This window comes from Tamandua tetradactyla, chromosome 5 (assembly GCF_023851605.1).
Source record: "Tamandua tetradactyla isolate mTamTet1 chromosome 5, mTamTet1.pri, whole genome shotgun sequence".
Taxonomy (NCBI): Eukaryota; Metazoa; Chordata; class Mammalia; order Pilosa; family Myrmecophagidae; genus Tamandua; species Tamandua tetradactyla.
In genome coordinates this window covers 21,178,793-21,205,936 of record NC_135331.1, presented here as the reverse complement: position 1 = coordinate 21,205,936, position 27,144 = coordinate 21,178,793, and the positions used below count along the sequence as shown (strand labels likewise).

At 35.8% G+C, this 27,144-nt stretch overlaps 1 protein-coding gene and 1 long non-coding RNA gene across 5 annotated transcripts in view; one reads left to right on the top strand and one right to left on the bottom strand.

The window, feature by feature from the left end:
* Positions 1–27,144, top strand: part of SPPL3 (signal peptide peptidase like 3) — a 216,691-nt gene that overhangs the window by 10,659 nt on the left and 178,888 nt on the right. The gene's annotated exons all lie outside the window — the stretch shown is intronic.
* Positions 1,935–25,640, bottom strand: LOC143683745 (uncharacterized). The gene is made up of 3 exons (XR_013175629.1): positions 25,539–25,640; positions 24,445–24,560; positions 1,935–2,434 (listed from the first exon to the last, which is right to left on the bottom strand). It is a non-coding gene; the product is annotated as an uncharacterized LOC143683745 (long non-coding RNA).

Below are 27,144 nucleotides of genomic sequence, written 5' to 3'. Positions count from 1 at the left end.
TACATCTGAACAACGTCTAGAGAAAAAAATGGGCTCAACCCAGGAACTGAACAGATAAGCGAGCCATTTACCATAGAAGTCTACAGGCCCTTTAGCAAAGTCATCTTTCTTTATCTCTAGTTCTTCTGCTTGAACTTGGCCATAGACTGACTGCAACTAATTTATTAATAATTTATTTCCAGTGAATATATATATATATAATATGTGTGTGTGTACAACATGGCATGGCTCTATTTTTTCAATTTTATATATATATATATACACACACACACACACAAATTTTCAATCATAAATATATTTCTTTTTGTATGCTGTATGGTGGGGTCACATTTCATTATTTTTCTGTGTGAGTATCCTCTTATTACAGCACCATTTTGTTGAATTTTTGTTTGTTTGTTTTTGCTTATTTGTTTGTTTTTTGGGAAGTGCATGGACTGGGAATCAAACCCAGGTCTCCTGCATGGCAGGCAAGAATTCTACCACTGAACCCCCGCACATATATTTTTTTTAAATGGAGAAGCTCTAGCGATTATTTTTTGGTTAGCAAAGCTATTTTAGGGGGAAAATTTCAGTAGCATGCTAAAATGAAAACATTTTCCAGGAAACTTCTTTCAAGGTATGAGAAGCTGTACGCTATGTGGAAAACGAGCTGCTGAGCAATTTAATATTTCTGTCTTTGACTTCCCTCTCTCTCTTTTGTTTTTGGCTTGTATTCTAGTTTGCAAGCTGCTGGAATGTGATATACCAGATATAGAATGGCTTTTAAAGGGGGCAATTTACTAAGTTGCTAGTTTACAGATCTAAGGTCATGAAAATTACAAATTAAAGCAAGGTTATAGAAATGTCCAACTAAGGCATCCAGGGAAAGATACCTTGATTCAGGAAGGCTAATAATGTTCAAGGTTTCTCTCTCAACTGGAAAGGCACATGGTGAACTTGGTGACATCTGCTGGCTTTCTCTACTGGCTTCTTGTTTCATGAAGCTCCCCTGGGGGCAAAAATTTTCCTTCTTCATCTCCAGAGGTGTGTGGTGGTGTGGGCTCTTGTGGCTCTTAAGCTTTTTCCAAATTACTCCCTCTTAAAGGGCTCCAGTAAACAACCCTGCCTTGAATGGGTGAACACATACCTCCATGGAAACCATCTAATAAAAAGTTACCACCCACACTTGGGTGGGTCACCTCTCCATGGAAACAATCTAAAAGCTCCCACCCAGCAATATTGAACGAGGATGAAGGAACTTACCTTTCTGGGGTACACAAAAGATTCAAACCAGCTCATCCTGTATTTCAGAAATTCAGATTCCTTGTATTTAAGCTTTTGTTTGAAAAGTAAAAAATGTTTTTTAAAATGAACTATTTTGTGTTTATGTTTTTCTAAAGGACTTTTCTATCTTATTTCTTGTCCCTTGTTTAATAATGATTGTTCAGAAAGGACCATCTTTTAAAAAAAATCTCTTGAGCTGGTGTGTGCGTACTTTATTATTTAATCGCTATAACAGTTTCTCAATCTTAGGACAAAATTTGGTAATCTAGTCATCTGGAATAGGCATAAAACAAGTTTAGGGCATTGAGAAGTTTTTGTTCTGTTTTGTTTTTGAACCTTTGCATTCTGTACAATGGTAAAAATAACCAGCAGACCTAAGGATAATGTATTATACTGGTATTCAAAGATGACAAAAGTTATAAAAGTGAAGGCTAAATGTTATCAACCAACTTAGAAAAAAAAAAAAGGAAGTAATAGAAGTAAGGAAGAACTTTAATAGCAGATGTGATTGGATAATAGAAGCAGAGAAAGATGAAAGGTTTTTGAGACCCACGTTTTAGCAAGCTTCAAGTAGTATGACCAAATGGAAAATGGGTCAACTACTAGAAAATAGGAAACTATAACCTGAGTCATTATGTAGCAAAGGTCCAAATGGCCTTATACATCTCTAAAAGTCCAGCTTTTTGCTTCGGTTTAGACTTATCAAATTGATAATGAGTCAACAGTCAGTGATAGGCAATGTATGCCTATTCCAGTAGCTATTGAGAGTGTTTTGGTTTGGACATTGGTACTAGAGACCTCAGAGACGTTCTTGATTCTCATCAAAAAAGCCCAGAAAGTCCTGTTGATTTTTTTATTCTAATACATATGTTTTTGTTTTTTTCTCTTTGTTTTTTGTCTAATATATATGTTTTTAATCTGTTTCCTCTTCATTCCTGTCTTTGTTCCCCTGAATCTTTGTTCCAGGATGCTTCTTTCAGTTGTTTCTGCTTGTTTCCTTGTTCATCTCCTTGTAAGGTTTTGATGACATAGTTATTTTGTTCTTGTCTTTATCCTCAGTGATCTGGTACATAGTTATTAAAATGAATATTATTCCGGGCGGGCCATGGTGGCTCAGCAGGTAAGAGTGCTTGCCTGCCATGCCTGAGGACCTGGGTTCGATTCCTGGTGCCTGCCCATGTTAAAAAAAAAAAATGAATATTATTCCATATTTAATTTTCATAATGATAATCCTGAAAAGGTAAAATTATATTTAGAAAGGTGAAAGTATGGGATATTTTAAGTTACTGTCAGCTTTCAGTTTAATAGCTTAAAGGGACAAGTAGCAAATATATAAATCACTGTCTTAATGCTGAGAGAAAGAGATGACTTTTTCAATATGTTAGCCCATACTTACCATGATAATCACTGTTTCACTTACAGAAACTCTTCAAAATACAGTGGAGTTACTATATCACTTAGCTATTGCCGCAATAATATAACAAACTGCGCTAAGACTTAGTGACTTAAAATAGTAATCAGTTATTCTCATGGGTCCACAGGGATGTGGACCTGTGATGGCTGGGGCAACTCTGCTTTTCTCTTTAGATCCATAAATTGGCTCAGTTGGCTCTACTTTGTTTATGTTCAAGTTGGGGCCCAGGTTGAGGCGACACCTATCCAGGGTATGCTTTTCTCAGGACAGTGGCAGAATCACAAGAGGACACATAGAAACTAGTGAGGCTTCTTAAGACTCAGCCTCAGAACTGGCACACTGCCATTTTTGCCTCATTCTTTCTGCCAAAGCAACTCATAAGGTCAAAACCAAAGACACAGAGAGAGTAACAAGCCTTGCCCCTTTAGTAGGAGGAACTGCAAAGTCACATGGCTACAGGAATGAATCTTGGGAGTGGTGAGGAATTAGGGCTGATAATACAGTCGACCACAGTTGAAGTTCCCTTTTCACTGTCATAGGCTACTTCTTTTTATTGTTATAAAATTAAGCAAGTGGCAGATTTCAAGTAGGTCCCTTTCTGTAATGTTCTGTTTTTCATTCTAATATTTTTATTTTAAAATCAAGATAGAAGTCTTGATCTTCTGACTCAAGATGGAATTCACATATTGTACAATTCATGCAGTTTAAGTGTACAATTCAATGTTTTTTCGCAGGGTTGTACAACAGTCACTGCATTTACTCTTACAACATTTGCATCACTTCAAAAAGAAGGCCATATCATCAGTCACTCTCCATTCCTCATCCCCTCAGTCCCTGGCAGCTACTAATATACCTTCTGTCTCTATGGATTTATCTATGCTCCACATTTCATATAAACGGAATCAATTATAACAATATGTGTAGATATTTTTGTAGATTAAAAATTTTTTATAACAGTTTTTTTATTACAGAGTCATGTGTTCATCACTATGATCGTTTTTAGAGCATTTGCATTACTGCAGGAAAAGAAATAAAAAAAAAACTCATATATCCCATATTCCTTACCCCTCCCTCTCATTGACTCCTATTATTTCAGTCTACCCAATTTATTTTTTTAACTGTTGTCTCCCTCCCCATTATTTATTTATTTCTTGTCCTTAATTTTTTATTCATATGTCCATACCCTGGATAAAGGGAGTGTCAGCCCCAATGTTTTCACAATCACATGGACACATTATTCTTTTGTGTTTGAATTTGTTTCTGATTCTTTGAATTTGCTTATTTTAGTTATTTCATACCGGTGAGATTATACACATTTGTCCTTTTGTGTCTGACTTCATTCACTAAGCATAATGTTTTCAAGGTTCATCCATGTTGTTGCGTGTATCAGTGCTTCATTCCTTTTTATTGCCAAAAAATATCACATTGTATGAATATACCACATTTTATTTACCCATTCTTCAGTTGGTGGAAATTTGGGTTTCTACTTTTTTATTCTGAATAATACTGTTATAAACATTCTTGTACACATTTTTGCATGGATGAATTTTCATTTCTAGGGGTGGAATTGCTGGGTCATATGTATCTCTGTGTTTAATATTTTGAGGACCTGCCAAATAGTTTTCCAAAGTAGCTGCACCATTTTACATTCCCACCAGCACTGTATGATGAGCATTCTAGTTTCTCCACATCCTTCCCTGTATTGTTATTGTCCATCTTTTTGATTATTGCCATTCTAATAGGTGTGACGTGGTATCTCACTGTGGTTGTTGGGTAATGCTTATATTTTATAAAGGGTTTACATAGAGAAAAAGCAGTGGCTTAAAATATGTCAGACCTGTTTGTCTTTAGCAGTATAGTACCAAAGTTGAATCTCAGTTTTAATTATTGGAAAATCTAGCTTCTGGGAATAAAATTAATAGATGTTTTAGCTCATAGATATTTATTCAGACTACTCAGCTACTCCTTATTTCTTTTACATATTAGAATCATTTAAAAAGATGTTGGTCTCAAATGATTATTATTATTACTTTCCTCCCTTTGCATAGGTGAATGACCAAATTACTCTGGCAGCCTGCTATACACATTGTCAGTAGAGTAGACCTGGGATTGGTTTAATGACTGAAATTTTTTTGTTTGCTTCTGTTTTTTTCCTTTTGTATCAGTTCCTTGCCAGGAAGATAATAACAAGAGAAATTAGTTGTAAAGTAAAACAATTTCTAGAACAGCACTGTCCAGTGGAAATATGATGTGAACCACATATGCAATTTAACATTTCATAGTAGCCACATTAAAAAGTAAAAAGAAATAGATGAAATTAATTTTAATAATATATTTTAACTCAGTATATAAAATACTGTATCGGTGATTATATGTAATCAAACTGAAAAAAGATTTTTTTCAATTTTTTGTTAATTTTAAAATTAACAAAAAATGACAAGAAACACAAGCATTCTTAACATATGATCATTCCGTTCTACATATATGATCAGTAATTCACAATATCATCACATAGTTGCATATTCATCATCATGATCATTTCTTAGAACATTTGCATCAATTCAGAAAAAGAAATAGGCAACAGAAAAATATTCATACATACCATACCCCTTACCCCTCCCTTTCATTGATCACTAGCATTTCAGTCTAAGTTTATTTTAACATTTGTTCCCTATTATTTATTTTTATTCCATATGTTTTACTCTTCTGTTGATAAGATAGATAAAAGGAGCATCAGAATAGGGGGGAACAAATGTTAAAATAAATTTAGTTTGAAATGCTAGTGGTAGATGAGGGCGAGGGGTAAGGGGTCTGGTATGTATAATCTTTTTTTTCTCTATTATCGTTTTATTTCTTTTTCTGTTGTCTTTATTTCTTTTTCTAAATTGATGCAAATGTTCTAAGAAATGATGAATATGCAACTATGTGATGATATTAAGAATTACTGATTGTATATGTAGAATGGAATGATATCTTAATGTTTTGTTTGTTAATTTTTTTTTTAATTAATAAAAAGTTAAAAAAAAAAGTAGCATCAGACACAAGGTTTTCGCAATCACACAGTCACATTGTGAAAGCTTTATCATTATACAATCATCTTCAATAAACATGGCTACTGGAACACAGCTCTACATTTTCAGGCCATTCCCTCCAGCCTCTCCATTACATCTTGACTAACAAGGTGATATCTGTTTAATGCTTAAGAATAACCTCCAGGATAACCTCTCGACTCTTTGAACTCTCTCAGCCATTGACACTTCATTTTCTCTCATTTCGCTCTTCCCCCTTTTGATCACGAAGGTTTTCTCAATCTCCTGATGCTGAGTCTCAGCTCATTCTAGGGGTTTTCTCAATCCCTTGATGCTGAGTCTCAGCTCATTCTAGGATTTCTGTCCCACGTTGCCAGGAAGGTCCACACCCCTGGGTGTCATGTCCCACGCAGACGGGAGAGGGCAGTGAGTTTACTTGTTGTGTTGGCTGGAGAGAGAGGCCACATCTGAGCAACAAAAGAGGTTCTCTTGGGGGTGACACTTAGGCCTAATTCTAAGTAGGCTTGGCCTATCCTTTGAGGGGTTAAGTTTCATATGAACAAACCCCAAGATTGGGGGCTTAGCCTGTAGCTTTGGTTGTCTGCACTGCTTGTGAAATTATCAAGAATTCAACTTGGGGAAGTTGAATTTTCCCCCTTTCTCACCATTCCCCAAAGGTGAAAATGAGATTTTAATTTTTTTTCTTTTTTAGTATAAAATCTTCCCAATTCAGACTAGCCATGTTTCTAGTGCTCAATAGCTGTATTTGTCTACTGGACACCATACAGTATTGAACAGCGGTTTTGAAGGATCTTTCTAGGAGTTTAGGACCAGAATTTCTGCTTACATGAATACAGTGATCTGTGTATCTGTAGGAAAAAACAGATGGATTGTTGATCAGCTTATATATTTGATTCTTTAATTATATTGTTACTGTTTTTGTTTGTTTGTTTGTTTTAACATGGGAGAAAGTCCACTTAAGCTCTCTCTGAGTTTTTAATGTAATCTTTAGGCTAATGAGCATGTATTAGTCAAATGCATTTAGAGGGATCTGGATTGACAAGCTTCTTATAGCTCTACCCCCAACAACCAGATTTTTGGTTGGGGGTAGAGATTAATTAGTAGGAAGAGGAAAAAAATTTTTCACTCCCACCATTAGATATGTATCAGATACTGTTCTTTGCAAATGAAAGAAATTTGTTGGAACTACAGCTGTTTGGTCTTTTCTGTTTGCTCCAGATGTTCAGGGTCTGCTTTGGCCTCTTCCTTATCAGTACTGTGTGACCATTTAGCTTACTTGATTAGAGAGACAAGATTGCCGAGTTGATCTCTGTCATTTATGAATGACTTGATGCCTATAAAGTCCACTATAGTAACTAAAATGAAAAGGATTCTCTCTCCTCCAGAAGTTTATAGTTTTGTTACAGACTGATTGTCAGATGCCAGCAAATGTAATTAAGACTTTAAGAAAAAGTAGATTTTAGAGTGAGCCATGTTATAGACTGTGTCCTAATCAATTCCTTGATTACCAGAACTAAATGCCTTTACTCATAGCTTACATTCTGTAATTTGCCTCAGTTCCCATCACTTTCTGTTGCCTGAAAACAGAAATTTCTACATCACTAATTTATATTATCTTCCTAGCCCCTGAAAACATTTGAGTTGTGATTCCTTTTCCATAGTTAGTTCTCAATCCTCATCTCAAGGGTTGGATGGAGGTAAGGTCATAGCTGATTAGCTACAGTGATTTAAAAAAAAAATTGCCTATGGGAACCTGGGTATTTAGACACAAATGCTTTCACCAGATTTAATTGTAGTAAGTATTGCTGACTATTGGGGACCTTAATGTTTTAACACATGTTTCATCTGCTATCATTCTGGTTTTCTGAGCATTGACGTAAGGTTGTTTTAAATAGAATTCACATGGTTTTGATTTTGGGTCATGAATGATATTCTGACTGGAAGAGCAAGGGTCACTACTTAATTTACATGCTAAATCCTACTCTGCTTGTCTTTGAACTCTTGTCATTTGTAATAATGTAAATCCTGGCAGACTTGTGAATCCATAGATTTGAATTTGAAGGCCACATAACATGTTTTGGAGGCCCTTGTTGGGCAATTGTGCAATTAAAGAATATTCTGAGTGGTTTTATCCTTTTGGTCAATACTTTATTTGGTGGCTGTGTTTAATTTTTGGTATACATTATGGTTTTGGTAATTTCCAAACATTTCATATTTGACACTTTGTTTATTAACTTCTCTTTTGAAATGTGCTTGAAAGTCTTAGATAACTTACTAAGGAAGAGGTGCTATCTTTTTTATTGTGAAATGCAACATGTATGCAAAAAAGCAATACATTTCAAGGTACATTTTAACATGTAGTTGTAGAGCAGATTTCAAAGTTTGGTATGGGTTACAGTTCCACAATTTCAGGTTTTTCCTTTTAGCTGCTATAGATTTATTTACTCAACTTTCATTCTGTTTTAAGCATTCAATATTTTAATAGCATATTATCCATTGAATTTAATTTTTCAAATATATTAGAACCTAATATATGGTATTTTCTAATAATTTTGATTTTTAAATTTTGGCTTTTATGATTTTTTTCATTTTTAACTGAGATTTCTCTTTTTCTGTTTAATTTTTATTAAAGTTAAAGTTTAGAAAATTAAAATTAAAAAATTTTTATTTTTATGGTTTAATTACGGTGAAATTCACCCACTTTAAGTGTTTACTTCATTGAGTTTTTGACAAATATATGCAATTGTAAAACCAGCAACACAATCAAATATAGAACATTTCCATCAACCCAAACAATTCCCTTGTGCACCTTTACAGTTAATTCTGTCACTTCTAGGCCCTGGCAAATCACTGTTTTGCTTTCTGTCATTATAGTTTGCCTTTTCTAGAATTTCATGTAAGTGGAGTCAGATATCATAGAGTCTCTGGCTTCTTTTACTTACATGATGTTTTTGAAATACATCCATGTTGGGTATATCAGAAGTTGTTTTATTTTGTTTTGCTGAATATAGTCCTTTGAATAGATATATCATAGTTTATTTTACTTACTTATTTATTTAGAGTCTAGTAACATATACACAACCTAAAATTTCCCCTTTTAACCATATTCAAATACATAGTTCATTGGTGTTAATTGCATTCACAGTGGTGTGCTGTCATCCCCACTATCCTTTACCAAAACTTTTCCATCATCCCAAATAGAAACACTGTACATTTTAAGTTTTCACTCCCTATTCTCTACCCCACCCCCTCCCTTGTTAATCTGTATTCTAGATTATGATTCTTTGAGTTTGATTATACTAATTTTTTCATATCAATGAGATCATAGAATATTTGTCCTTTTATGTCTGGCTTATTTCACTCAACATGCTGTCTTCAAGGTTCATGCATGTGGTTGCATGTATCAGAACTTCATTCCTTTTCATAGCTGAATAGTATTCCATTGTGTATATATAGCACATTTTGTTGCTTCCATGTTTTGGTAATTATGAATAATGCTGCTATGAATCAGTGTGCAAATATCTGTTCAAGTCCTTGCTTTCAATTCTTCTGTGTGTATACTGAGATGTGAGATTGCCAGGTCCTATGGTAGTTCTGTACTTAACTTTCGGAGGTATCATAGTTCATTTACCATTCACCAGTTGATGGACAGTTGGTCTGTTTCCTGTTTTGAACTGTTATGAATAAAACTGTGAACATTCGGTACAAGTATTTTTGTGTACCCATGTTTTTATTTCTCTTGCATAAATAACTAGGAGTGGTATTGGTGGGACAAATTGTACATGTATGTCTAACTTTTAAAACAGACTGCCAAACTGTTTTCTAAAGACCATAGCATTTTGCATTCCCACCAGCAATGTGTGAGAGTTCTGATTGCTCCATTCTACCAACCTTGGGTATTGTCAATCTTTTAAAATTTTAGCCATTTTAATGGGTGCATAGTGATATTTCACTGTTGCTTTTAATTTTTATTTCTATGAGGACTGATGATGTTGATCTTTTCACATACTAAAATGCCATTTGTGTATTTTCTTTGCTGAATGTCTCTTGAAATCTACCCATTTTTTTTCCCTTTGGGTTGTTTTGTTATTGAGTTGTATGAGTTCTTTATATATATTCTGGATTTAGGTTCCTTATGAGATATGTACTTTACAGAGATTTTTCTCTAGTTGGTCCTTTTGTTTTCATTTTCTTAACAGCATCTTTGAAGAACAAGGTTCTTTTTTAATTTCAATGAAGTGCAGTCTTTTTTTTTTTTCCCCTTCCTTTTAGGCTTTGTGCTTTTTGTGCTTGCCTGAACTGAGATAATATTTTTTCCTATGCTTTCTTCTAGACACTTTATGTCTTTTATTTAGGTCTTTGTTCCATTTTGAGTTAAATTTTGTATATGGTATGAAGTAAGGGTTGAAGTTCATTTTTATATCCATATAGTTACAACACTATTTACTGAAAAGACTACATTTTCCCAGTAAATTATGTGCACCATTGTCAAGAATCATTTGATCAATTTGTGGATTCTTCCTGGATTCTAGTCTGGTCTCTTAATCTGTGTCATATTTTTACATGGGTGCAACATTATCTTGGTTACCATAACTTTATAGGAAGTCTAATTTATTCCTCCAACTTTGTTCTTCTGTTTTAAAATTGTTTGGGCTATCCTCGGTCCTTACCACTTTAGAATTAGCTTTTCCGTTTCTAATAAAAAGCCTAAGTGGATTTTATTGGGATCATGTTGAATTTTTAAATTGATTTGGGGGATATTGACAAGAATATTGAATCTTCCAATCCATGAACATAGTATACTCTTGATTTAGTTAGACCATCTTTATTAGAACAGTGCTTTGTAATTTTCAGTGTACCGTTCTTTCACATATTTTGTTAAATGTGTCTCACTTATTTTGTGGTTTTGAATGCTGTTTTCTAAATTTCAATTTCTAGCTTTACATCGCTTAGTAAATAGAAGTACAATTGATTTTTATTGACTTTGTATTCTGTACTCTTATTAAATTTACTTATGCTGGCAGATTTTGGGGGGTCAGTTTCTTAGGATTTTTGAATATGCACAATTATGTTATCTACAATTAAAAATTTTTACTTAACTCCTTTTTTAAAAATTTATTTATTAAAAATAAAATAAAACCACATACATAATCAGTAATTCACAATATCATCACTTAGTTGCATATTCATCATTTCTTAGAACATTTGCATTAATTCAGAAAAAGAAATAAAAAGACAATAGAAAAAGAAATAAAACGAACACAGGAAAGAAAAAAAAGATTATACCTACCATACCCCTTACCCCTTGCTTTCATTGATCACTAGCATTTAAACTAAATTTATTTTAGCATTTGTTCCCCCTATTATTTATTTTTATTCCATATGTTCTATTCCTTTGTTGACAAGGTAGATAAAAGGAGCATCAGACACAAGGTTTTCACAATCACACAGTCACATTGTGACAGCTGTATTCAATCATCCTCAAGAAACATGGCTACTGGAACACAGCTCTACATTTTCAGGCAGTTCCCTCCAGTCTCTCTGTTAAATCTTGACTAACAAGGTGATATCTACTTGATGCATAAGAATAATCTGCAGGATAACCTCTCGACTCTGTTCGGAATCTCTCAGCCATTGCCACTTTGTCTCATTTCCCTCTTCCCCCTTTTGGTGGAGAAGGTTTTCTCAATCCCTTGATGCTAAGTCTCAGCTCATTCTAGAGTTTTTCTCAATCCCTTGATGCTGAGTCTCCGTTCATTCCAAGATCTCTCCCACGTTGCCAGGAAGGTCCACACCCCTGGGAGTCATGTCCCACGTAGAGAGGGGTAGGGTGGTGAGACTGCTCGTTGTGTTGGCTGGAGAGAGGGGCCACATCTGAGCAACAAAAGAGGCTCTCTTGAGGGTGACTCTTAGGCCTAAATTTTAAGTAGACTTCAACTATCCTTGGCGGGGTTAAGTTTCATATGAACAAACCCCAAGACTGGGGGCTCTGCCTATAGCTTTGGTTGTCCACACTGCTTGTAAGAATATCAAGAATTCAACTTGGGAAGTTGAATTTCTCCCCGTTCTCACCACTCCCCGAAGGGGGCTTTGCAGATACTTTTCCACTCACTGATCGAGTCACTCTGGGATTCATCGGGGCTTAACTCCTTTTTAATTTGGATAACTTATTTATTTTTCTTGCCTCACTGCACTGGCAGGGACTTTCATTACAATATAGAATAAAAGTGATAGAGTGTACATTTTTGCTTTGTTGCTGACCTTTGGTAGAAAGGATTGAGCTGTTGTGTATAACCTATATTTTTCCTAGATATCTTCATAGTGGTTAAGAAGTTCTCCTCTATTCCTAGTTTGCTGTGAGGTTTTATCAGGAGTGAATATAGGATTTTATCAACTGCTATCTTTGCATCTCCTGAAGTGATTATATAGTTTTAAAAATCTTGATTGATGTTTTCTTATTTTAATTTTTATTGTGGTAACATATACAACATAAAGTTTCCCATTCTAACTGCTTTTTTTGGTGCCAAAATCCGGGAACAAACCATGTGACTACTTTTTTTTTTTTTTTTTTTTGCATGGGCAGGCACCAGGAATGGAACCTGAGTCTTTGGCCTGGCAGGAGAGAACTCTGCCTGCTGAGCCACTGTGGCCCACCCCCGTGTAACTACTTTTAAGGATACAATTCAGTGATACTAATTTTCCTTCACAATGTTGTGCTATCATCACCATCTTTCATTACCAAAATCCTTTCATCACCCTGAATAGAAACTGTGCCCATTAAGAATTGACTCTACTCCTCCCAATAACCTTTAATCTACTTTCTGCCTCTGTGATTTGCATATTATGTTTTTATCATAAGTCAAATCATAACAATATTTGGCCCTTTATGTTTGGCTTATTTCACTTATCATGATGTCTTCAAGGTTCATTCATTTTGTAGCATCTGTCAGGACTTTACTCTTTTACAGGGTTGAAAAATATTCCACTGTATGTCTGTGTCACATTTTGTTTACCATTCATCCATGAATGAGCACATTGGGTTCTTTCTGTTCTTTGAGTGTTGTGAATAATACAGCTATGAATATTGGTGTAGAAGAATCTGTTTGAGTCCTTATTTTTAATTCCTTGGAGGTTTATACCTAGGATTAGAGTTCCTGGGTCATATGGTAATTCTGTTTAATTTTTTGAGGCACCATCAAACTGTTCCCCAAAGAGCTGTACCATTTTACATTCCCACCAGTAATGCATAACGGTTTCAATTTCTCCACATCTTCATCAACACCAGTCTGTCCAAGAGCATTAACCAGTTGCATTCCCCTATCCCATAATGTTGACACCCCTTTTCAACATGAAAACATTAGAATAGCTATTACCCAAATATCCCTAACTATTGGGAGAAGGATCAAAGGAAATGGAGGAGTTACGAAAGAGAAGGTAGGATTTAATAAACAAGTGTGACTACTGAATCATTATACTGATATCTTTTTAGTCTCCAGTGTCTTAGAACAGCTAAAGGAAATACCTGAAATTGTGGAACTGTAACCATACCTTACCTTGAAATTTGTCCTATAACTGCTTTTTTTCTTAAGAGTTTTTACTTTTTTTTTATTGTATAGTATAACGTATATATATACAAAGCAAGGAAATAAAAAAACAATTAGTTTTCAAAGCACTCTTCAACAATCCCAGAGTTTGTCATGGTCTACTATACAATCCTTTCAGATTTTTCCTTCTAGCTGCTCCAGAATATAGGAGGCTAGTGGGCGTAAATCTTTTTTTAATCATCGCGATCGACTTTTTTCTTCTTTTTTTTTGTGAAAAATAACATATATACAAAGAAGCTATAAATTTCAAAGCACAGTACCACAATTAGTTGTAGAACATATTTTAGAGTTTGACATGTTTTACAATTTGACAATTTTAGGTTTTTACTTCTAGCTGCTCTGAAATACTGGAGACTAAAAGAGATGTCAGTTTCATGATTCAACATTCATATTCGTATGTTAAATCGTTTCTTCTCTGTATAACTCCACCATCACCTTTGATCTTTCCATCCCTCTCTTTAGGGGTGTTTGGGCTATGGCGATGTTAAATATTTCATATTGAAAGGGTCTGCCACTAATATGGTCTGTAACTTTTTATAGACCATATTAAATGTACTTTGAAATTTATTGCTTTTTTGTATATATATTTCACAATAAAAACCATTAAAAATAAAAGTATTTGGTATGTCCAGAGTCTGGGCTTTCTCACTGATGGTTTTTTTACACTTTATTTTGTTCCTTTGAATGGACCACAATTGCCTCTTTCTTTGTATGCCTTGTAATTTTTTTGTTTGTTTGTTTGCATGAGCAGGCACCAGGAATCAAACCCGGGTCTCCGGCATGGCAGGGGAAAACTCTTGCCACTGTGCCACCATCGCCCACCCAATACCTGCCTTATAATTTTTTGTTGCTCACTGAATGTTTTACTCTTTTAATGTATTAGCTTTGGAATTTCATCACTGAAATATCTGTTCCTTAAGCTTATATCCAACTAGTGTTACCAGAAATTTATTTCCTTGAATGCCAGGTGCTAAGGACAAAAATAAAGGAAAAAGACCATGGTTCCCAGTCTTGGCAGGATTGACTATGTGAGAATGTTCTACTTTAGAGCTTAACCAGTCTTAAAATGGGCCGAAAGTATAGCCCAAAACAAAAGTCTAGGGTTCTCGTTGATGTTTTCTGAGCATGTGTCTTGTCCTGGATGTATGCATATAGGCGTATGATTTTCCCGTTTACACAGAAGTTCCTAATGTCCCTGTTCACTCAGGAAATTTAGTCTTTCCTCCTGGTCCCAGACCTATGCTTTGTCTTTAAGCCAGTAATCCTTTTCCTTATCTGTTTCTTTCAGAAGTTGATTTAGGCTTTATAGTATACATTTTTAACTTAACATAGTCTACGATTAAATTTGTAATTTATTTATTCCCATTTCATTTAGTTCTCTAAATTAAAATGTTTTAAATTTAAAATTTAAGTATTTAATATTTACAAACATCAGTAATGTTTCTATACACACAAAAATGACCTATCTGAGGAAATACCTAAGGAAAAAATTCCATTCAAAATAACGACCAAAAGAATCAGGTGTCTAGGAATAAGCTTAACCAGGGATGTCAAGGACTTGTACACAGAAAATTACAAACATTGCCAAAAGAAATTTAAAAATGACCTAAATAAATGAAAAAAATATTCCATGCTCATGGATAGGAAGGGTGAATGTCGTTGAGATGTCAGTTCTACAGATTCAATGCAATACTGATCCAAACCCCAACAACCTACTTTGAAGACTTGGAGAAACTAGTTATCAAATTTATTTGGAAGGAAAAGAGATCACAAATAGCTAGGGATATCCTAAAATAGAAGCGCAAATTGGGAAGACTTTCACATCCTAATGTTAAAGCTTTATTACTATCTCGGTGTCAATAATACCTGTTGTGATATCCCTTCTTTCATTCCTGTTTTTCCTGATTACTTTAGCTGGAGATTTATCAATTTAATTGTTCTTTTCAAAGTATAAAATTTTGGTTTTACCACTTTTCTTCTTTTGTTTTTCTCATTTCCTTTATATAGATGCCTGCTCTCATTTATTTATTTGCAACTCATTTATTTTTTACTTTGTATTTAATCTACCTTTCTTTTTCTAGTTTTCTCAAGGTAGAAGTTTAGATTATTGATTTGAAACCTTAAAGTTTCGAACTTTCCTCTAAGTGCTATTTTCGTTACATTCCATGCACATTGATCTGTTTCATTTTTATTCAAGTGAAAATGTTTACTAGTTTCTTTTAAATTGGTTTCTTTGGCCAGTGGGCTTTTTAAACATTTTCATATATTTTTATTAGCTTTTAATTTAGTTCTGTTATTCTCAGATAATATTCTTTGTATTATTTCAATCTCCTCAAATTTGAGGGGGTTTAGTGGTCCAGAATATCGTCATATTGGTGAATATTCTTTAGTACATTTGTAAAGAATATATAGTATGTTGTTGGGTAAAGTGTTATACAAATATATATGAGGTAAGTTGATTGATAGTGTCCAAGTCCTTGCTGATATTCTGGTTGTTGTTTTGACTTCTTCTGTCAGTTGGTGAGGAAGTGGTGCTGAAGTTTCCAACTTTAATTGGTCTGTTTTCCTTTCAGTTCTGTGAGTGTTCAAACTCTTTTATTTGATTGATAGATATTTAGGCTTGTTAACGTCCTGATGAATCGGCCCTTTTAACTTTATTTAATGTCAATTCTCATATTCCTTCTTCCAAAGTTTACTTTGTTAATATTTGTGCCGTTTTAGCTTTCCTTATATTAGTGTTTGCATTGTATATTTTTTTCTATCCCTTTAGTTAATTTTTTTTTATTAATTACAGAAGTTTTGGGCTTACAAAACAATCATGCATAATATACAGAAATGTATGACCTTATTTTACAGTGGTTGGTATGTCAAAGTGGAAGAAATGAATTACTTCTCTCTTTTAAAGCCTGTCTTTTAAAATTAGTGCCCTTTTACTTATCATTTCAGTTTATTCAAAAAATGACTTTGCACTTGCAAAATGTGTTAGTTGTGTAATGAGAAAGGCGTATGATTTAAATTCCTCAAATATGGTGTTGCCTGTAGAATTATGTTTCCCAACTATGCGTAATAATAAGAATTCCCTAATCTGCTGTTTTATATGATCCCCAGGTCACTTCCCTGGTGTTTTGGATCAGTTAAAGCTATGGTGGGGCCCAGGAATCTAGATTTGTGAAGGGGCACCCATGGTGATTCTTCCAGACTAGCTCTGGAAATACTTGTGTGCTGATTTGAAAGGTTGTATGTCCCCTAGAAAAGCCGTGTTTTAATCTAAATCCCATTTCGTAAGTGCAGAATAATCCCTATTTAGTACTGTATGCTTGAAACTGTAATCAGATCATCTCCCTGGAGGTGTGATTTAATCATGAGTTGTTGTTAAACTGGATTAGGTGACATGTCTCCACCCATGTGGTTGGGTCTTGATAAGTTTATGGAGTCCTATAAAAGAGGAAACATTTTGGAGATTGAAGGATATTTGGAGAGAACAGAGAATGCTGCCGCACCATGAAGCATAGAGTCCACAAGCCAGTGACCTTTGGAGATGAAGAAGGAAAAAGCCTCCCGGGGAGCTTCATGAAACAGAAAGCCAGGAGAGAAAGCTAGCAGATGATGCCATGTTCACCATGTGCCCTTCCAGATGAGAGGAACCCTGTGTTCACCATGTTCCTTCTCACTTGAGAAAGAAACTGTGAACTTCATTGGCCTTCTTGAACCAAGGTGTCTTTCCTGGATGCCTTAGTTTGAACATTCTTATGGCCTTAGAACTGTAAACTAGCAACTTATTAAATTACCCTTTTTAAAAGCCATTCTGTTTCTGGTGTTTTGCATTCTGGCAGCTAGCAAACTAGAACAACTTCTGTAGAGCCTGTGCTCATTCCTGGGAGTGCTGCATCATTTTAACTATTCTGTAAAATTTCTTTGCTTTTCTACAGCTCAGGATACACCTACCCTCCCTGTTAACATATTGTTATAACACTGTGAGTACTTCCTATGTATTAGGCATCATGCTAAACACAAAATATGCTGAATCCTCAACTCTCAGAGATTGGGTCTAATATCCTCATTTCACAAATGAGGCTGAATAATTAGTTTGAGGTCTTATGGCTAGTAAGTGGTAGAGCCGGGATTGGAATCCACGCAGATTGACTGTAGACTCTTTGCACCTAAGCACACTATACTGGCTGTTTAGTAGGTCAAATACTGAGCTAAGCTGATTGCTTTATAGAGGAGTGCACAATTCACTGACTATGATGAGACATAACAAAACATGAAATAGCCACAGAAAAAGACTGAATGCTTAACTAAGATGTTGCCTCACGAGTATATGAGAGACTAGAGTCAGGACAGTAAACAGCTCTATTCAAACAGTAACCAGTCTTGAAGGACTACAGAATGATCAGTTAAGTATTGATGCTTCCATAGATGAGCAATTCTCAAAGTGAGATCCCTATACCCTTGGGAATCCCTGAAACTCTTTTATGAGGTCCTTGAGGCTGAAACTGCTTTCATAGTAGTACTGGAAAGTTACGCCCTTTTCCCTATGTTGACATTTGAGTTGCTGGTACAGATGCATTTTGAATAAAACTCCTGACACCAAAATGCACATCAAAGCAGTGATGCCCAGCTGTTGCCCAACCATTGTATTCCTCACCACCATATACTCCACAGTTAAAAACCAAAAACAAAAAACCGTGCCGTTTTTACTTAAAAATGTCCTTGAAATAGTAAAAAGTATTTTACTGAATACAACTTCTAAAGCACACATTGCTATGTGTAATGGGATGTTTAAGGTACTTATGCATACTAAGGTGTCATGGTTGTTATGAGGAGAAGCACTTGTAATCCTGTTTGAGTTGCAAAGTGAGCTAGTCGCTTTTTTTGTCACAACAGTAATTTTACTTGGAGTAACCAAGAAACTATGGTTATAGAGATTTGGGTATTTGGCAGATATTTTCTCATAAATGAAAGAACTGACACAGTATTTGCTACTAGTGATAAAACTTGAGTGTGACATCTTCTCAGTACTTAAAGACTTCTCTGATGAGATCAAATAGTAGTATTAACAAATATCAATGCTTGGTATTGAATAATATAATTTGTCAATATTTGAAGAAGCTGCATAGCTCAAACTAGTATTTGTTTAGTCACCAGTACATGATGGTACAAAATAATACATGGATAAAGATCCATTCAAGGTGCAAGATAGACCAATGGATTTTAATGTAATAGACCAAAAATGTTTGCTGATACGGTTTCAGATTCCACATTGCAACTAACCTTTAAAAAACTACCTCCTATTGAATTTTGTTGTAATACCAAAGAAGAATATTAACAGTTATCTGAAAAAGCTATTAAAGTACAGATCTATGTGAAGTTGGATTTACTTCATGTTCTTCAGTCAAAACAGTGTATCACAACAGATAAAAATTCAGAAACAGAAATGATAATGCAGCTGTCTTCTATTAAGGCACACAGATATTTGTGGAAATGTAAACTAATACCACTTTTCTCACTGAATTTTTTTTGGGTTAGAAAATAGTTATCTTTATCAAAATAAAAATTTATGTCAATATGTAATGGTTTATTATTAAGTGAATATTTTTCAATCTCAGTTTTACTGTCTTAACATGGTAAATAATGATAGATATAACCTATGTCAGCAGAGTTTTTTTGGGGGGCCTCATTAAGAGTCCTGAGACCAAAAGTTCGAGAACCATTTCTGTAGAAATTGTTTTACTGTGGAACTGGTTGCATTGCAATTATTGTTGACTTGTTATTAATTTTGAGTCTTGATTTCTTCACATATGTTGCCCAAAATTCTAGTATTGAAAACATGTGGTAAACGTCAGAATATTGAGAACCACCACCGAAAGCCATGTTCCTAGTTGTGCTGGTTTGAAAGGATGTATGTCCCCTAGAAAGGCCATGTTTTAATCAAAATCCCACTTTCATAAAGGTAGAATAATCCTTATTCAATACTGTATGTTTGAAACTGTAATCAGATCATCTCCCTGGAGATGTGATTTAATCAAGAGTGATTGTTAAGCTGGATTAGGTGATGACATGTCTCTACCCAAGTGGGTGGCTCTTGAGAAGTTTCTGGAGTCTTATAAAAGAGGAAACATTTTGGGGAATGAAGAGATTCAGAGAGAGCAGAGCAGAATGACATAGCCATGAAAAGCAGAGTCCACTGGCCAGAAACCTTTGGAGATGAAGAAGAAAAATGCCTCCCTGGGAGCTCCATGAAACAGGAAGCAGGAGAGAAGCAGCTAGCAGATGACGCTGTGTTCACCATGTGCCCTCCAGATGAGAGAGAAACCCTGACCATGTTCACCATTTGCCATCTCACTTGAAAGAGAAACCCTGAACTTCATTGGCCTTCTTGAACCAAGGTATCTTTTCCTGGATGCCTTAGATTGGACATTTCTATAGACTTGCTTTAATTGGGACATTTTCTAGACCTTAGAACTGTGAACTAGCAACTTATTAAATTCCGCCTTTTAAAAGCCCTTTTGTTTCTGGTATATTGCATTCTGGCAGCTAGCAAACTAGAACACTAGTCTTTTGGCTATCCCAGTTGCCAGTGTTCTCTTTTATGCTTAACTCCCTCACAATTTGCCTGTTCTCCTTCTGGTATCTCAAACATTTTAGGAATAAGGGATCTGGAGCATATTCTAAAGGGTACTTTCTGCTTTTCTCTCCTCAACCATATATCTCTTATTCTTCTTGTTTCTGTAGTATGGTTACTGACCCTAAATTTAAAATTGAGAAATTGCTCTTCAGAGATGTTCTGGGTCTTTTAAAAATTTCCTGGTTTTATTTCAGATGGTTGGAACTCTGACTGTGGGTGGAATTTTGTTCCTTATACATACTGGTCTGGTGAGATATCCTGCATAAACCGAGGTTAGGAAGTGTGGACTCTGGTCTTGAATCTACTTTTAACCAACTATAAACCTTTCTGTCTCCTTGGTTTCCTGATCTGTGAAAGGAAGGTAGTAATTACCCCTCCTTACTCACACCTTACTCATTTAGCAAATGGTTATGTTTTTTTTTAACGTGATTGACAGAGAAAATACCAAGAGGTAACAGGCATGAATTCTACCCTTTAGTAGCTTAGGATCTATTAGGAGAGGTAATGTCACTCTTGCTTTGCATTTGGATTATTTATAGATATATCGTATCTTAATTATTAGAATTAATAATTAATTCTATTCTAAATATCTAAATTCTATTTAGAATAGAATTTACTCTAATATTAACATATTCTAATAGGTTAGAACCTATTCTGAAGGCAAATCCTTTTTTTTTTTACATCTTTAATAATGCATAGCGTCAGAGCTTTGTATATGTTAGGCACAGAAACCGTTTCATGACATAAGTAATGTGGAACAAGACTAATCTTTTATGAGAGTGGGCTGCCTTTTTGTAGTTAGAATTTCAAGGATTTGATTTTATCTGCCAGAGGTTTAAATTTTGTTGTTGTTGTTGTATGCTGTATGGTGGGAGTTACAGTTCATTCTTTTTACATATGATTATCCTGTTACCGTAGCATTATTTGTTGATTTTGTTTTTGTTGGGGCAGGTGAAAGTACATGGGTCAGGAATCAAACCCAGGTCTTCTGCATAGCAGGTGAGAATTCTACCACTGAACTACCCTTGCCTGCTCAGAGATTTATATTTATACTAAATATACTCAGAATCTTCTTCCGGATATGCCAAAATTCAGGCCTTTGTTATGATGCACATAAATAAAGGCATCTTAACTGTGTAATGTCACACTGATGATACTGTGGTTTACAATAGTAAAACAAGGATCCACCACAACCTGGTTATCATACGATAGAAATGTAACTGCTGGATTACTTTGATGAAATCTAAACCACATTGATAACAGTCTCATCTGAATTAGATTTCAGATCTCTTTCTTATGCTTTTCCCCTTTCTTTTATTGCCAAAACCCTTTCCTTTTGTTTCCTTTTTTAGAATTCTGTGCTATATTCTTCCTTTTTCTATTTTTGAATGTGCTAGTAAAGAAATCAGCAAACTAGGGCCTATGGGCCAAATTTGGCCCCACTGTATGGTTTTTTTTTTTGCTTTTTAAAAAAAATTTCAAAGTGCATTTTAACAGGTAGTTATAGAACAAATTTCAGTGTATAGTATGGGTTCCACTTCCACAAATTTCAGGTATTTCCCTCTAGCTGCTCTGAAACACTTGGAGACTCATACTCTCATCTTCTCCGTTATAATTTCTCCTTCGCCTTTGATCCTTCTCCCAATCTTTCCACTACTTATTTTTGTAAATAAAGTTTATTGTAACACATTTATTTATATATCATCTTATGTCTGCTTTCATGCTACAACAGTACAGTTGAGTAGTTGCAGCAGAGACCAGTTGGCTCTCAAAGCTTAAAGTATTTACTCTGACCCCTTACAGGAAAAGTTTGTCTACTTCTGTTTCTCAGAGTCTTTGTAGTGAAAGACTAGTCCTCTCCTGGCCCCAACTTTTCACAGATTGTTTTGTGCAAATACAATAAAAATAAACTACCAGAAAAAAAAATAGACAAATAAAATGCATGCCCAGAGTCTTCATTATTAAATACAGACAGAATACTCTAGCAAATTGTTGTAAATGTTTCAAAATATGTGTTCTCCATTTTTTTAAGAGAAAAAAAGTCTAAACAGAACATAGCATCCAGAGATGAGGGCTAAAATATTTTTTAAAAAGTGCAACCCACAATGAGATATCATCTCACACCCACCAGAATGGCCATTATCGACAAAACAGAAAATGACAAGTGCTGGAGAGGATGCGGAGAGAGAGGCACACTTATCCACTATTGGTGGGAATGTCAAGTGGTGCAACCACTGTGGAAGGCAGTTTGGCGGTTCCTCAGGAAGCTGAATATAGAATTGCCATATGACCCAGCAATGCCATTGCTGGGTATCTACTCAAAGGACTTAAGGGCAAAGACACAAACGGACATTTGCACACCAATGTTTATAGCAGCGTTATTTACAATTGCAAAGAGATGAAAACAGCCAAAATGTCCATCAACAGAAGAATGGCTAAACAAACTGTGGTATATACATACGATGGAATATGCAGCTTTAAGACAGGATAAACTTATGAAGCATGTAATAACATGGATGGACCTAGAGAACATTATGCTGAGTGAGTCCAGCCAAAAACTAAAGGACAGATACTGTATGGTCACACTGATGTGAACGGACATTCAAGAATAAACCTGGAATATGTCATTGGTAACAGAGTCCAGCAGGAGTTAGAAACAGGGTAAGATAATGGGTAATTGGAGCTGAAGGGATACAGACTGTGCAACAGGACTTGATACAAAAACTCAAAAATGGACAGCACAATACCTAATTGTAAAGTAATCATGTTAAAACACTGAATGAAGCTGCATCTGAGCTATAGTTTTTTTTTTACTATTATTATTATTTTTATTTTTTTCTCTATATTAACATTCTATATCTTTTTCTGTTGTGTTGCTAGTTCTTCTAAACCGATGCAAATGTACTAAGAAACGATGATCATGCATCTATGTGATGATGTTAAGAATTACTGATTGCATATGTAGAATGGTATGATTTCTAAATGTTGGGTTAATTTCTTTTTTTCTGTTAATTAATAAAAAAAAAAAAGCCAATCCATCTCTGGTGTGTTGCATTCCAGCAGCTAGCAAACTAGAACAGATTTGGTACCAGAGAGTGGGGTGCTGCTGTGGTTTGCAAATACCAGATATGTTGGAACAGTTTTTGGATGGCTAAAGGGAAGACTTTGGAGGAACTGTGAAGAGAATGATGGAGAAGTCCTGGAGGGCTTGAAGAGACTGTTGGTGTAAATGGAACCACTGCCAATCTTGGCAAAAGAGGACACAAAAGGGAAAAATTGGAGTTTGCAGAGTAAGAACCATGGAAACTCAGGTCTGAAGCCAAGAAACCTCGGCCAGGAGAGTGGACCCACCCATGTACATGGAGAGGGTGAGTTTACCCTGAAGGGCAAGGATGAATCTCCCCTCTCATTGCAGTGGAAGAGTTGTGCAGCCTTGGGCCTTGGAAAAGGCATAGCACGCTCCTTGGGGGACTGGGAGAGCCTGGCTGCCACCATGTGGAGGGGTTGAGCGTGTGCCCCAGAAATGGCAGAGAGCCCAGGGGTGGCCCTGATGCCTGGAGAGAGTGGAGCCCACAGGTGGTCTCCTCGATGTTCCCCGAGGTTGATTTGGAAAGAGGCGGGCCACTGCATAGGACCTCAGAAAGGGTGGGATTGCCACTTCCTAAAGCCGAAGGATGAATGACTTTCAGACTTCGAAATCCAATGGTGTTTGCCCTGCAGGTTTTACATCTGTGTTCTTCCAGTTTCTCCCTATGGAAATGAAAACCTAATATCCTCCTTTGCATCTTGGCATCAGACAACTTGTTTTGAGATTCACAGGTCCACAGCAAGAACAGAATTTTTTGCACCTGTTTAAGGTGATGCTTGAAGTTGCCAAGTTGACAAGGGGTGGACATGTTAGATTCAGTTGTCAGCTTGGCCAGGTGAGCATACCTAGTCTTGTTGCTGCGGACATAAGCCAGTGGTACGTGAACCTCATCTCTTGCTAATTACATCTGCAGTCGGCTAGGAGGCATGTCTGCTGCAATGAGTGACGTTTGACTTAATTGGCTGGTGCTTAAATGAGAGAAAGCAGCGTAGCACAGCCTAAGAAGCTTGGCATTCCTCATCTCAGCACTAGCAGCTCAGCCCGGGCCTTTGGAGATGAAGAAAGAGGTCACCCTGGGGAGAGTTGTTGGAACCCGGGGGCCTGGAGAGAAGACCAGCAGAGACCATCTTGTGCCTTCCATGTAAGAAAGAACCTCAGTGGAAAGTTAGCTGCCTTTCCTCTGAAGAACCAACAAAATAAATCCCCTTTTATTAAAAGCCAGTCCATCTCTGGTGTGCTGCATTCCAGCAGCTAGCAAACTAGAACACCGGGTATCACAGATTGGCTATTAAACACATCAGGCAGAGAACCTCGCATTTGTTCAGTATCACAATAAATAGGATATATTCCTGAAATTAAGATTTCATCAAGAACAATCTCAGCATTTGATATGTTACCTATAACTCTGTTGAGCCAGCCAGGAGAAATGTTAAGAAGAATCTTCTCTGTCAGCTCTGATCCCACATGGATGCAAACCTTTTGGCTTCCATCAACTATGGTCATTAGAGCTGGCCTAAAAAAGAATAAACAATACATGACCTTCAAAAAGGTCTTCACGTAAAAGAAATGCTTAAATGCCATAGCATTTCAAAAAGCACTCGATTTTCCTTTTTTTTTTTTTTTTGCATGGGCAGGCACCAGGAATTGAATCAGGGTCTCTGGCATGACAGGTGAGAACTCTGCCTGCTGAGCCACCATGGCCCACCCAGCATTGGATTTTTATACAGAGTTAATTTTAATTCCTGAAACAATTCTAGGATGTTCTGAAATTAAGAAAAAGTATTTTGTTTTCAGGATTTCAAATAATAAATAAAATTTTGTTTATTCACTACTCATTTTAAAATTTCAGATATTGATATGGTAAAAATAGATATATTTTATACTGATATAAATTATTCTTAGAAATAAAAATAAGTTATCACATTTTTCACACACACACAAAAAAGTACAACCCAATTGCAGTTAGAATCCCAGAAGAAAAAGAAAGAGCATTTTCGGTATTTTTAATAAAAATAAAGCTTATAGGCTTATCCATCCTTAATAAAGGATTTGTAGAGGCTTTTTTTTTAATGTTTTTAAATTGTGTAATATAACATATATACAATGCAAAGAAAGAAAAAAGCAAATAGTTTTCAAAGTACTCTTAAACAAGTAGTTACAGGACAGATCCCATAATTTGTTATGGGCTACCATACCATCATCTCAGATTTTTCCTTCTAGCTGCTCCAGATTATAGGAGTCTAGAAGGAATAAATATTTTTTTATCATCAGAATCGACTTTTTTGTGTGTGTGTGGAAAATAACATAATACAAAAAAAGCAATAAATTTCAAAGCACAGCACAACAATTAGTTGAAAACAGATTTCAGAATTTGGTATGGGTCATAATTCCACAATTTTAGGTTTTTACTTCTAGCTGCTCTAACATAGTGGAGACTAAAAGAGATGTCAGTATACTGATTCAGCAATCATACTCGTTTGTTAAACCTTACCTTCTCTGTGTAACTCCACCATCACCCTTGATCTTTCTGTACCACTCTTTAGGGGTATTTGGGCTATGCCCATTCTAACTTCTTCATGCTGGAAGAGGCTGTCACTAATATGGGGTAGGGAGATGGAACTATCTGATGTTCTGGAGAGGCTGGGTCCTCTAGATTTCAGGACTTATCTGGTCCAGAGACCCATCTGCAGGTTGTAGATTTCTGAAAGGTTAACCTAGTGCATGGAACTTCTGTAGAATCTTATATATTACCCTAGGTGTTCTTTAGGATTGGCTGAAATGATTTTGGTTGAGTTTGGCAAGTTATAATAGGTAGCAGTGTCTAACTGAAGTTTGCATAAGAATGGCCTCCAGAGTAGCCTCTCAACTCTATTTGAACTCTCTCAGCCACCGTGTTCTCCATTTTTGTACTTAACTTTGGCATGGATCAGTTACCAACAGTTCATGAACCAGCATCTGTGCTGGACCATACTTTTAATAGCTCTGTTCTAGCAGTTGATCTGTTACTAGAGAACTTTATATACAGCTTTGATAAATTGATTCATCCCTTTCCTGAAAGTATTTTTGTTAACCACTGTAATTATACATTTGTGTATTTCTGTTTAAGTATGCCAAAATCATGTCCTGAAAGTGATCTGGTGATGAGTCAAGTCCTGTCTGGAATATCCGATGTGCACTTTTGGCACCTTTAAAACCTTGCCCGGTGAGTGCATAGACTTTCTGACTCTGTATAGGCTTTCCATAGTTTCCTTACTAAAAAGGGTAATATGACTGCAGATATAAATGTTCAGAAATAATTATTTGAAAACTCCATAGGATTTTTGTTTCAAATACTGTTGCATTTGTGTGTGTGTCAAAATAAACTGTATTAAAGAAAATAAATAAATAAACTGTATTTAGGGCAGGCCATGGTGGCTCAGCAGGCAGAGTTCTCACCTGCCATGCCGGAGACCAGGGTTCGAATCTGGTGCCTGCCCATGCAAAACAAACAAACAAACAAATGGAAACCATGTATTTATATGGTTAAATGCAATGCTGCATACTATAGCATATCTAGTATATATTATCTGTAGTAGTTAAATTCAGGTGTTAACTTGGCCAGGTGATAGTATCCAGTTATTCTGCTGCTATGGACTTAAACCATCAGTATGTGAAATTCATCTGTGGCTGAATATATCTGTGGTCAGCTAAAGGGAGTGACTTTCACAATGAGTGAAGTTTAATTTAAGTAGCTGGAGGCTTAACACAGAGTTTAGAAGAGAGCTCAGCAACTCAGACCCAGACATTTGGAGATGTGGAAGGAATCTCGGGGGTGGGAGCCATTTGAACTCAGAAGCCAGGTGTGGGGTGTGGGTGAGGGGGTGTGGGAGTGGGGGTGGGGGGGAGGTCACCATGTGCCTTCCCATGTGACAGAGAAAGCCAGAGGAAAGCCAGCTGCTTTTCCTCAGAAGAACTATAAACTTATAACTAAATAAATCCCCTTTGTAAAAGCTAGTCCATCTCTGGTGTATTGCATTCAGGCAGCCTTAGTAAGCTAAAACACTATCCTAATTTTTATCTCACAATTACTGCTTGAAAAGAGACTGTCCGCTTAGATT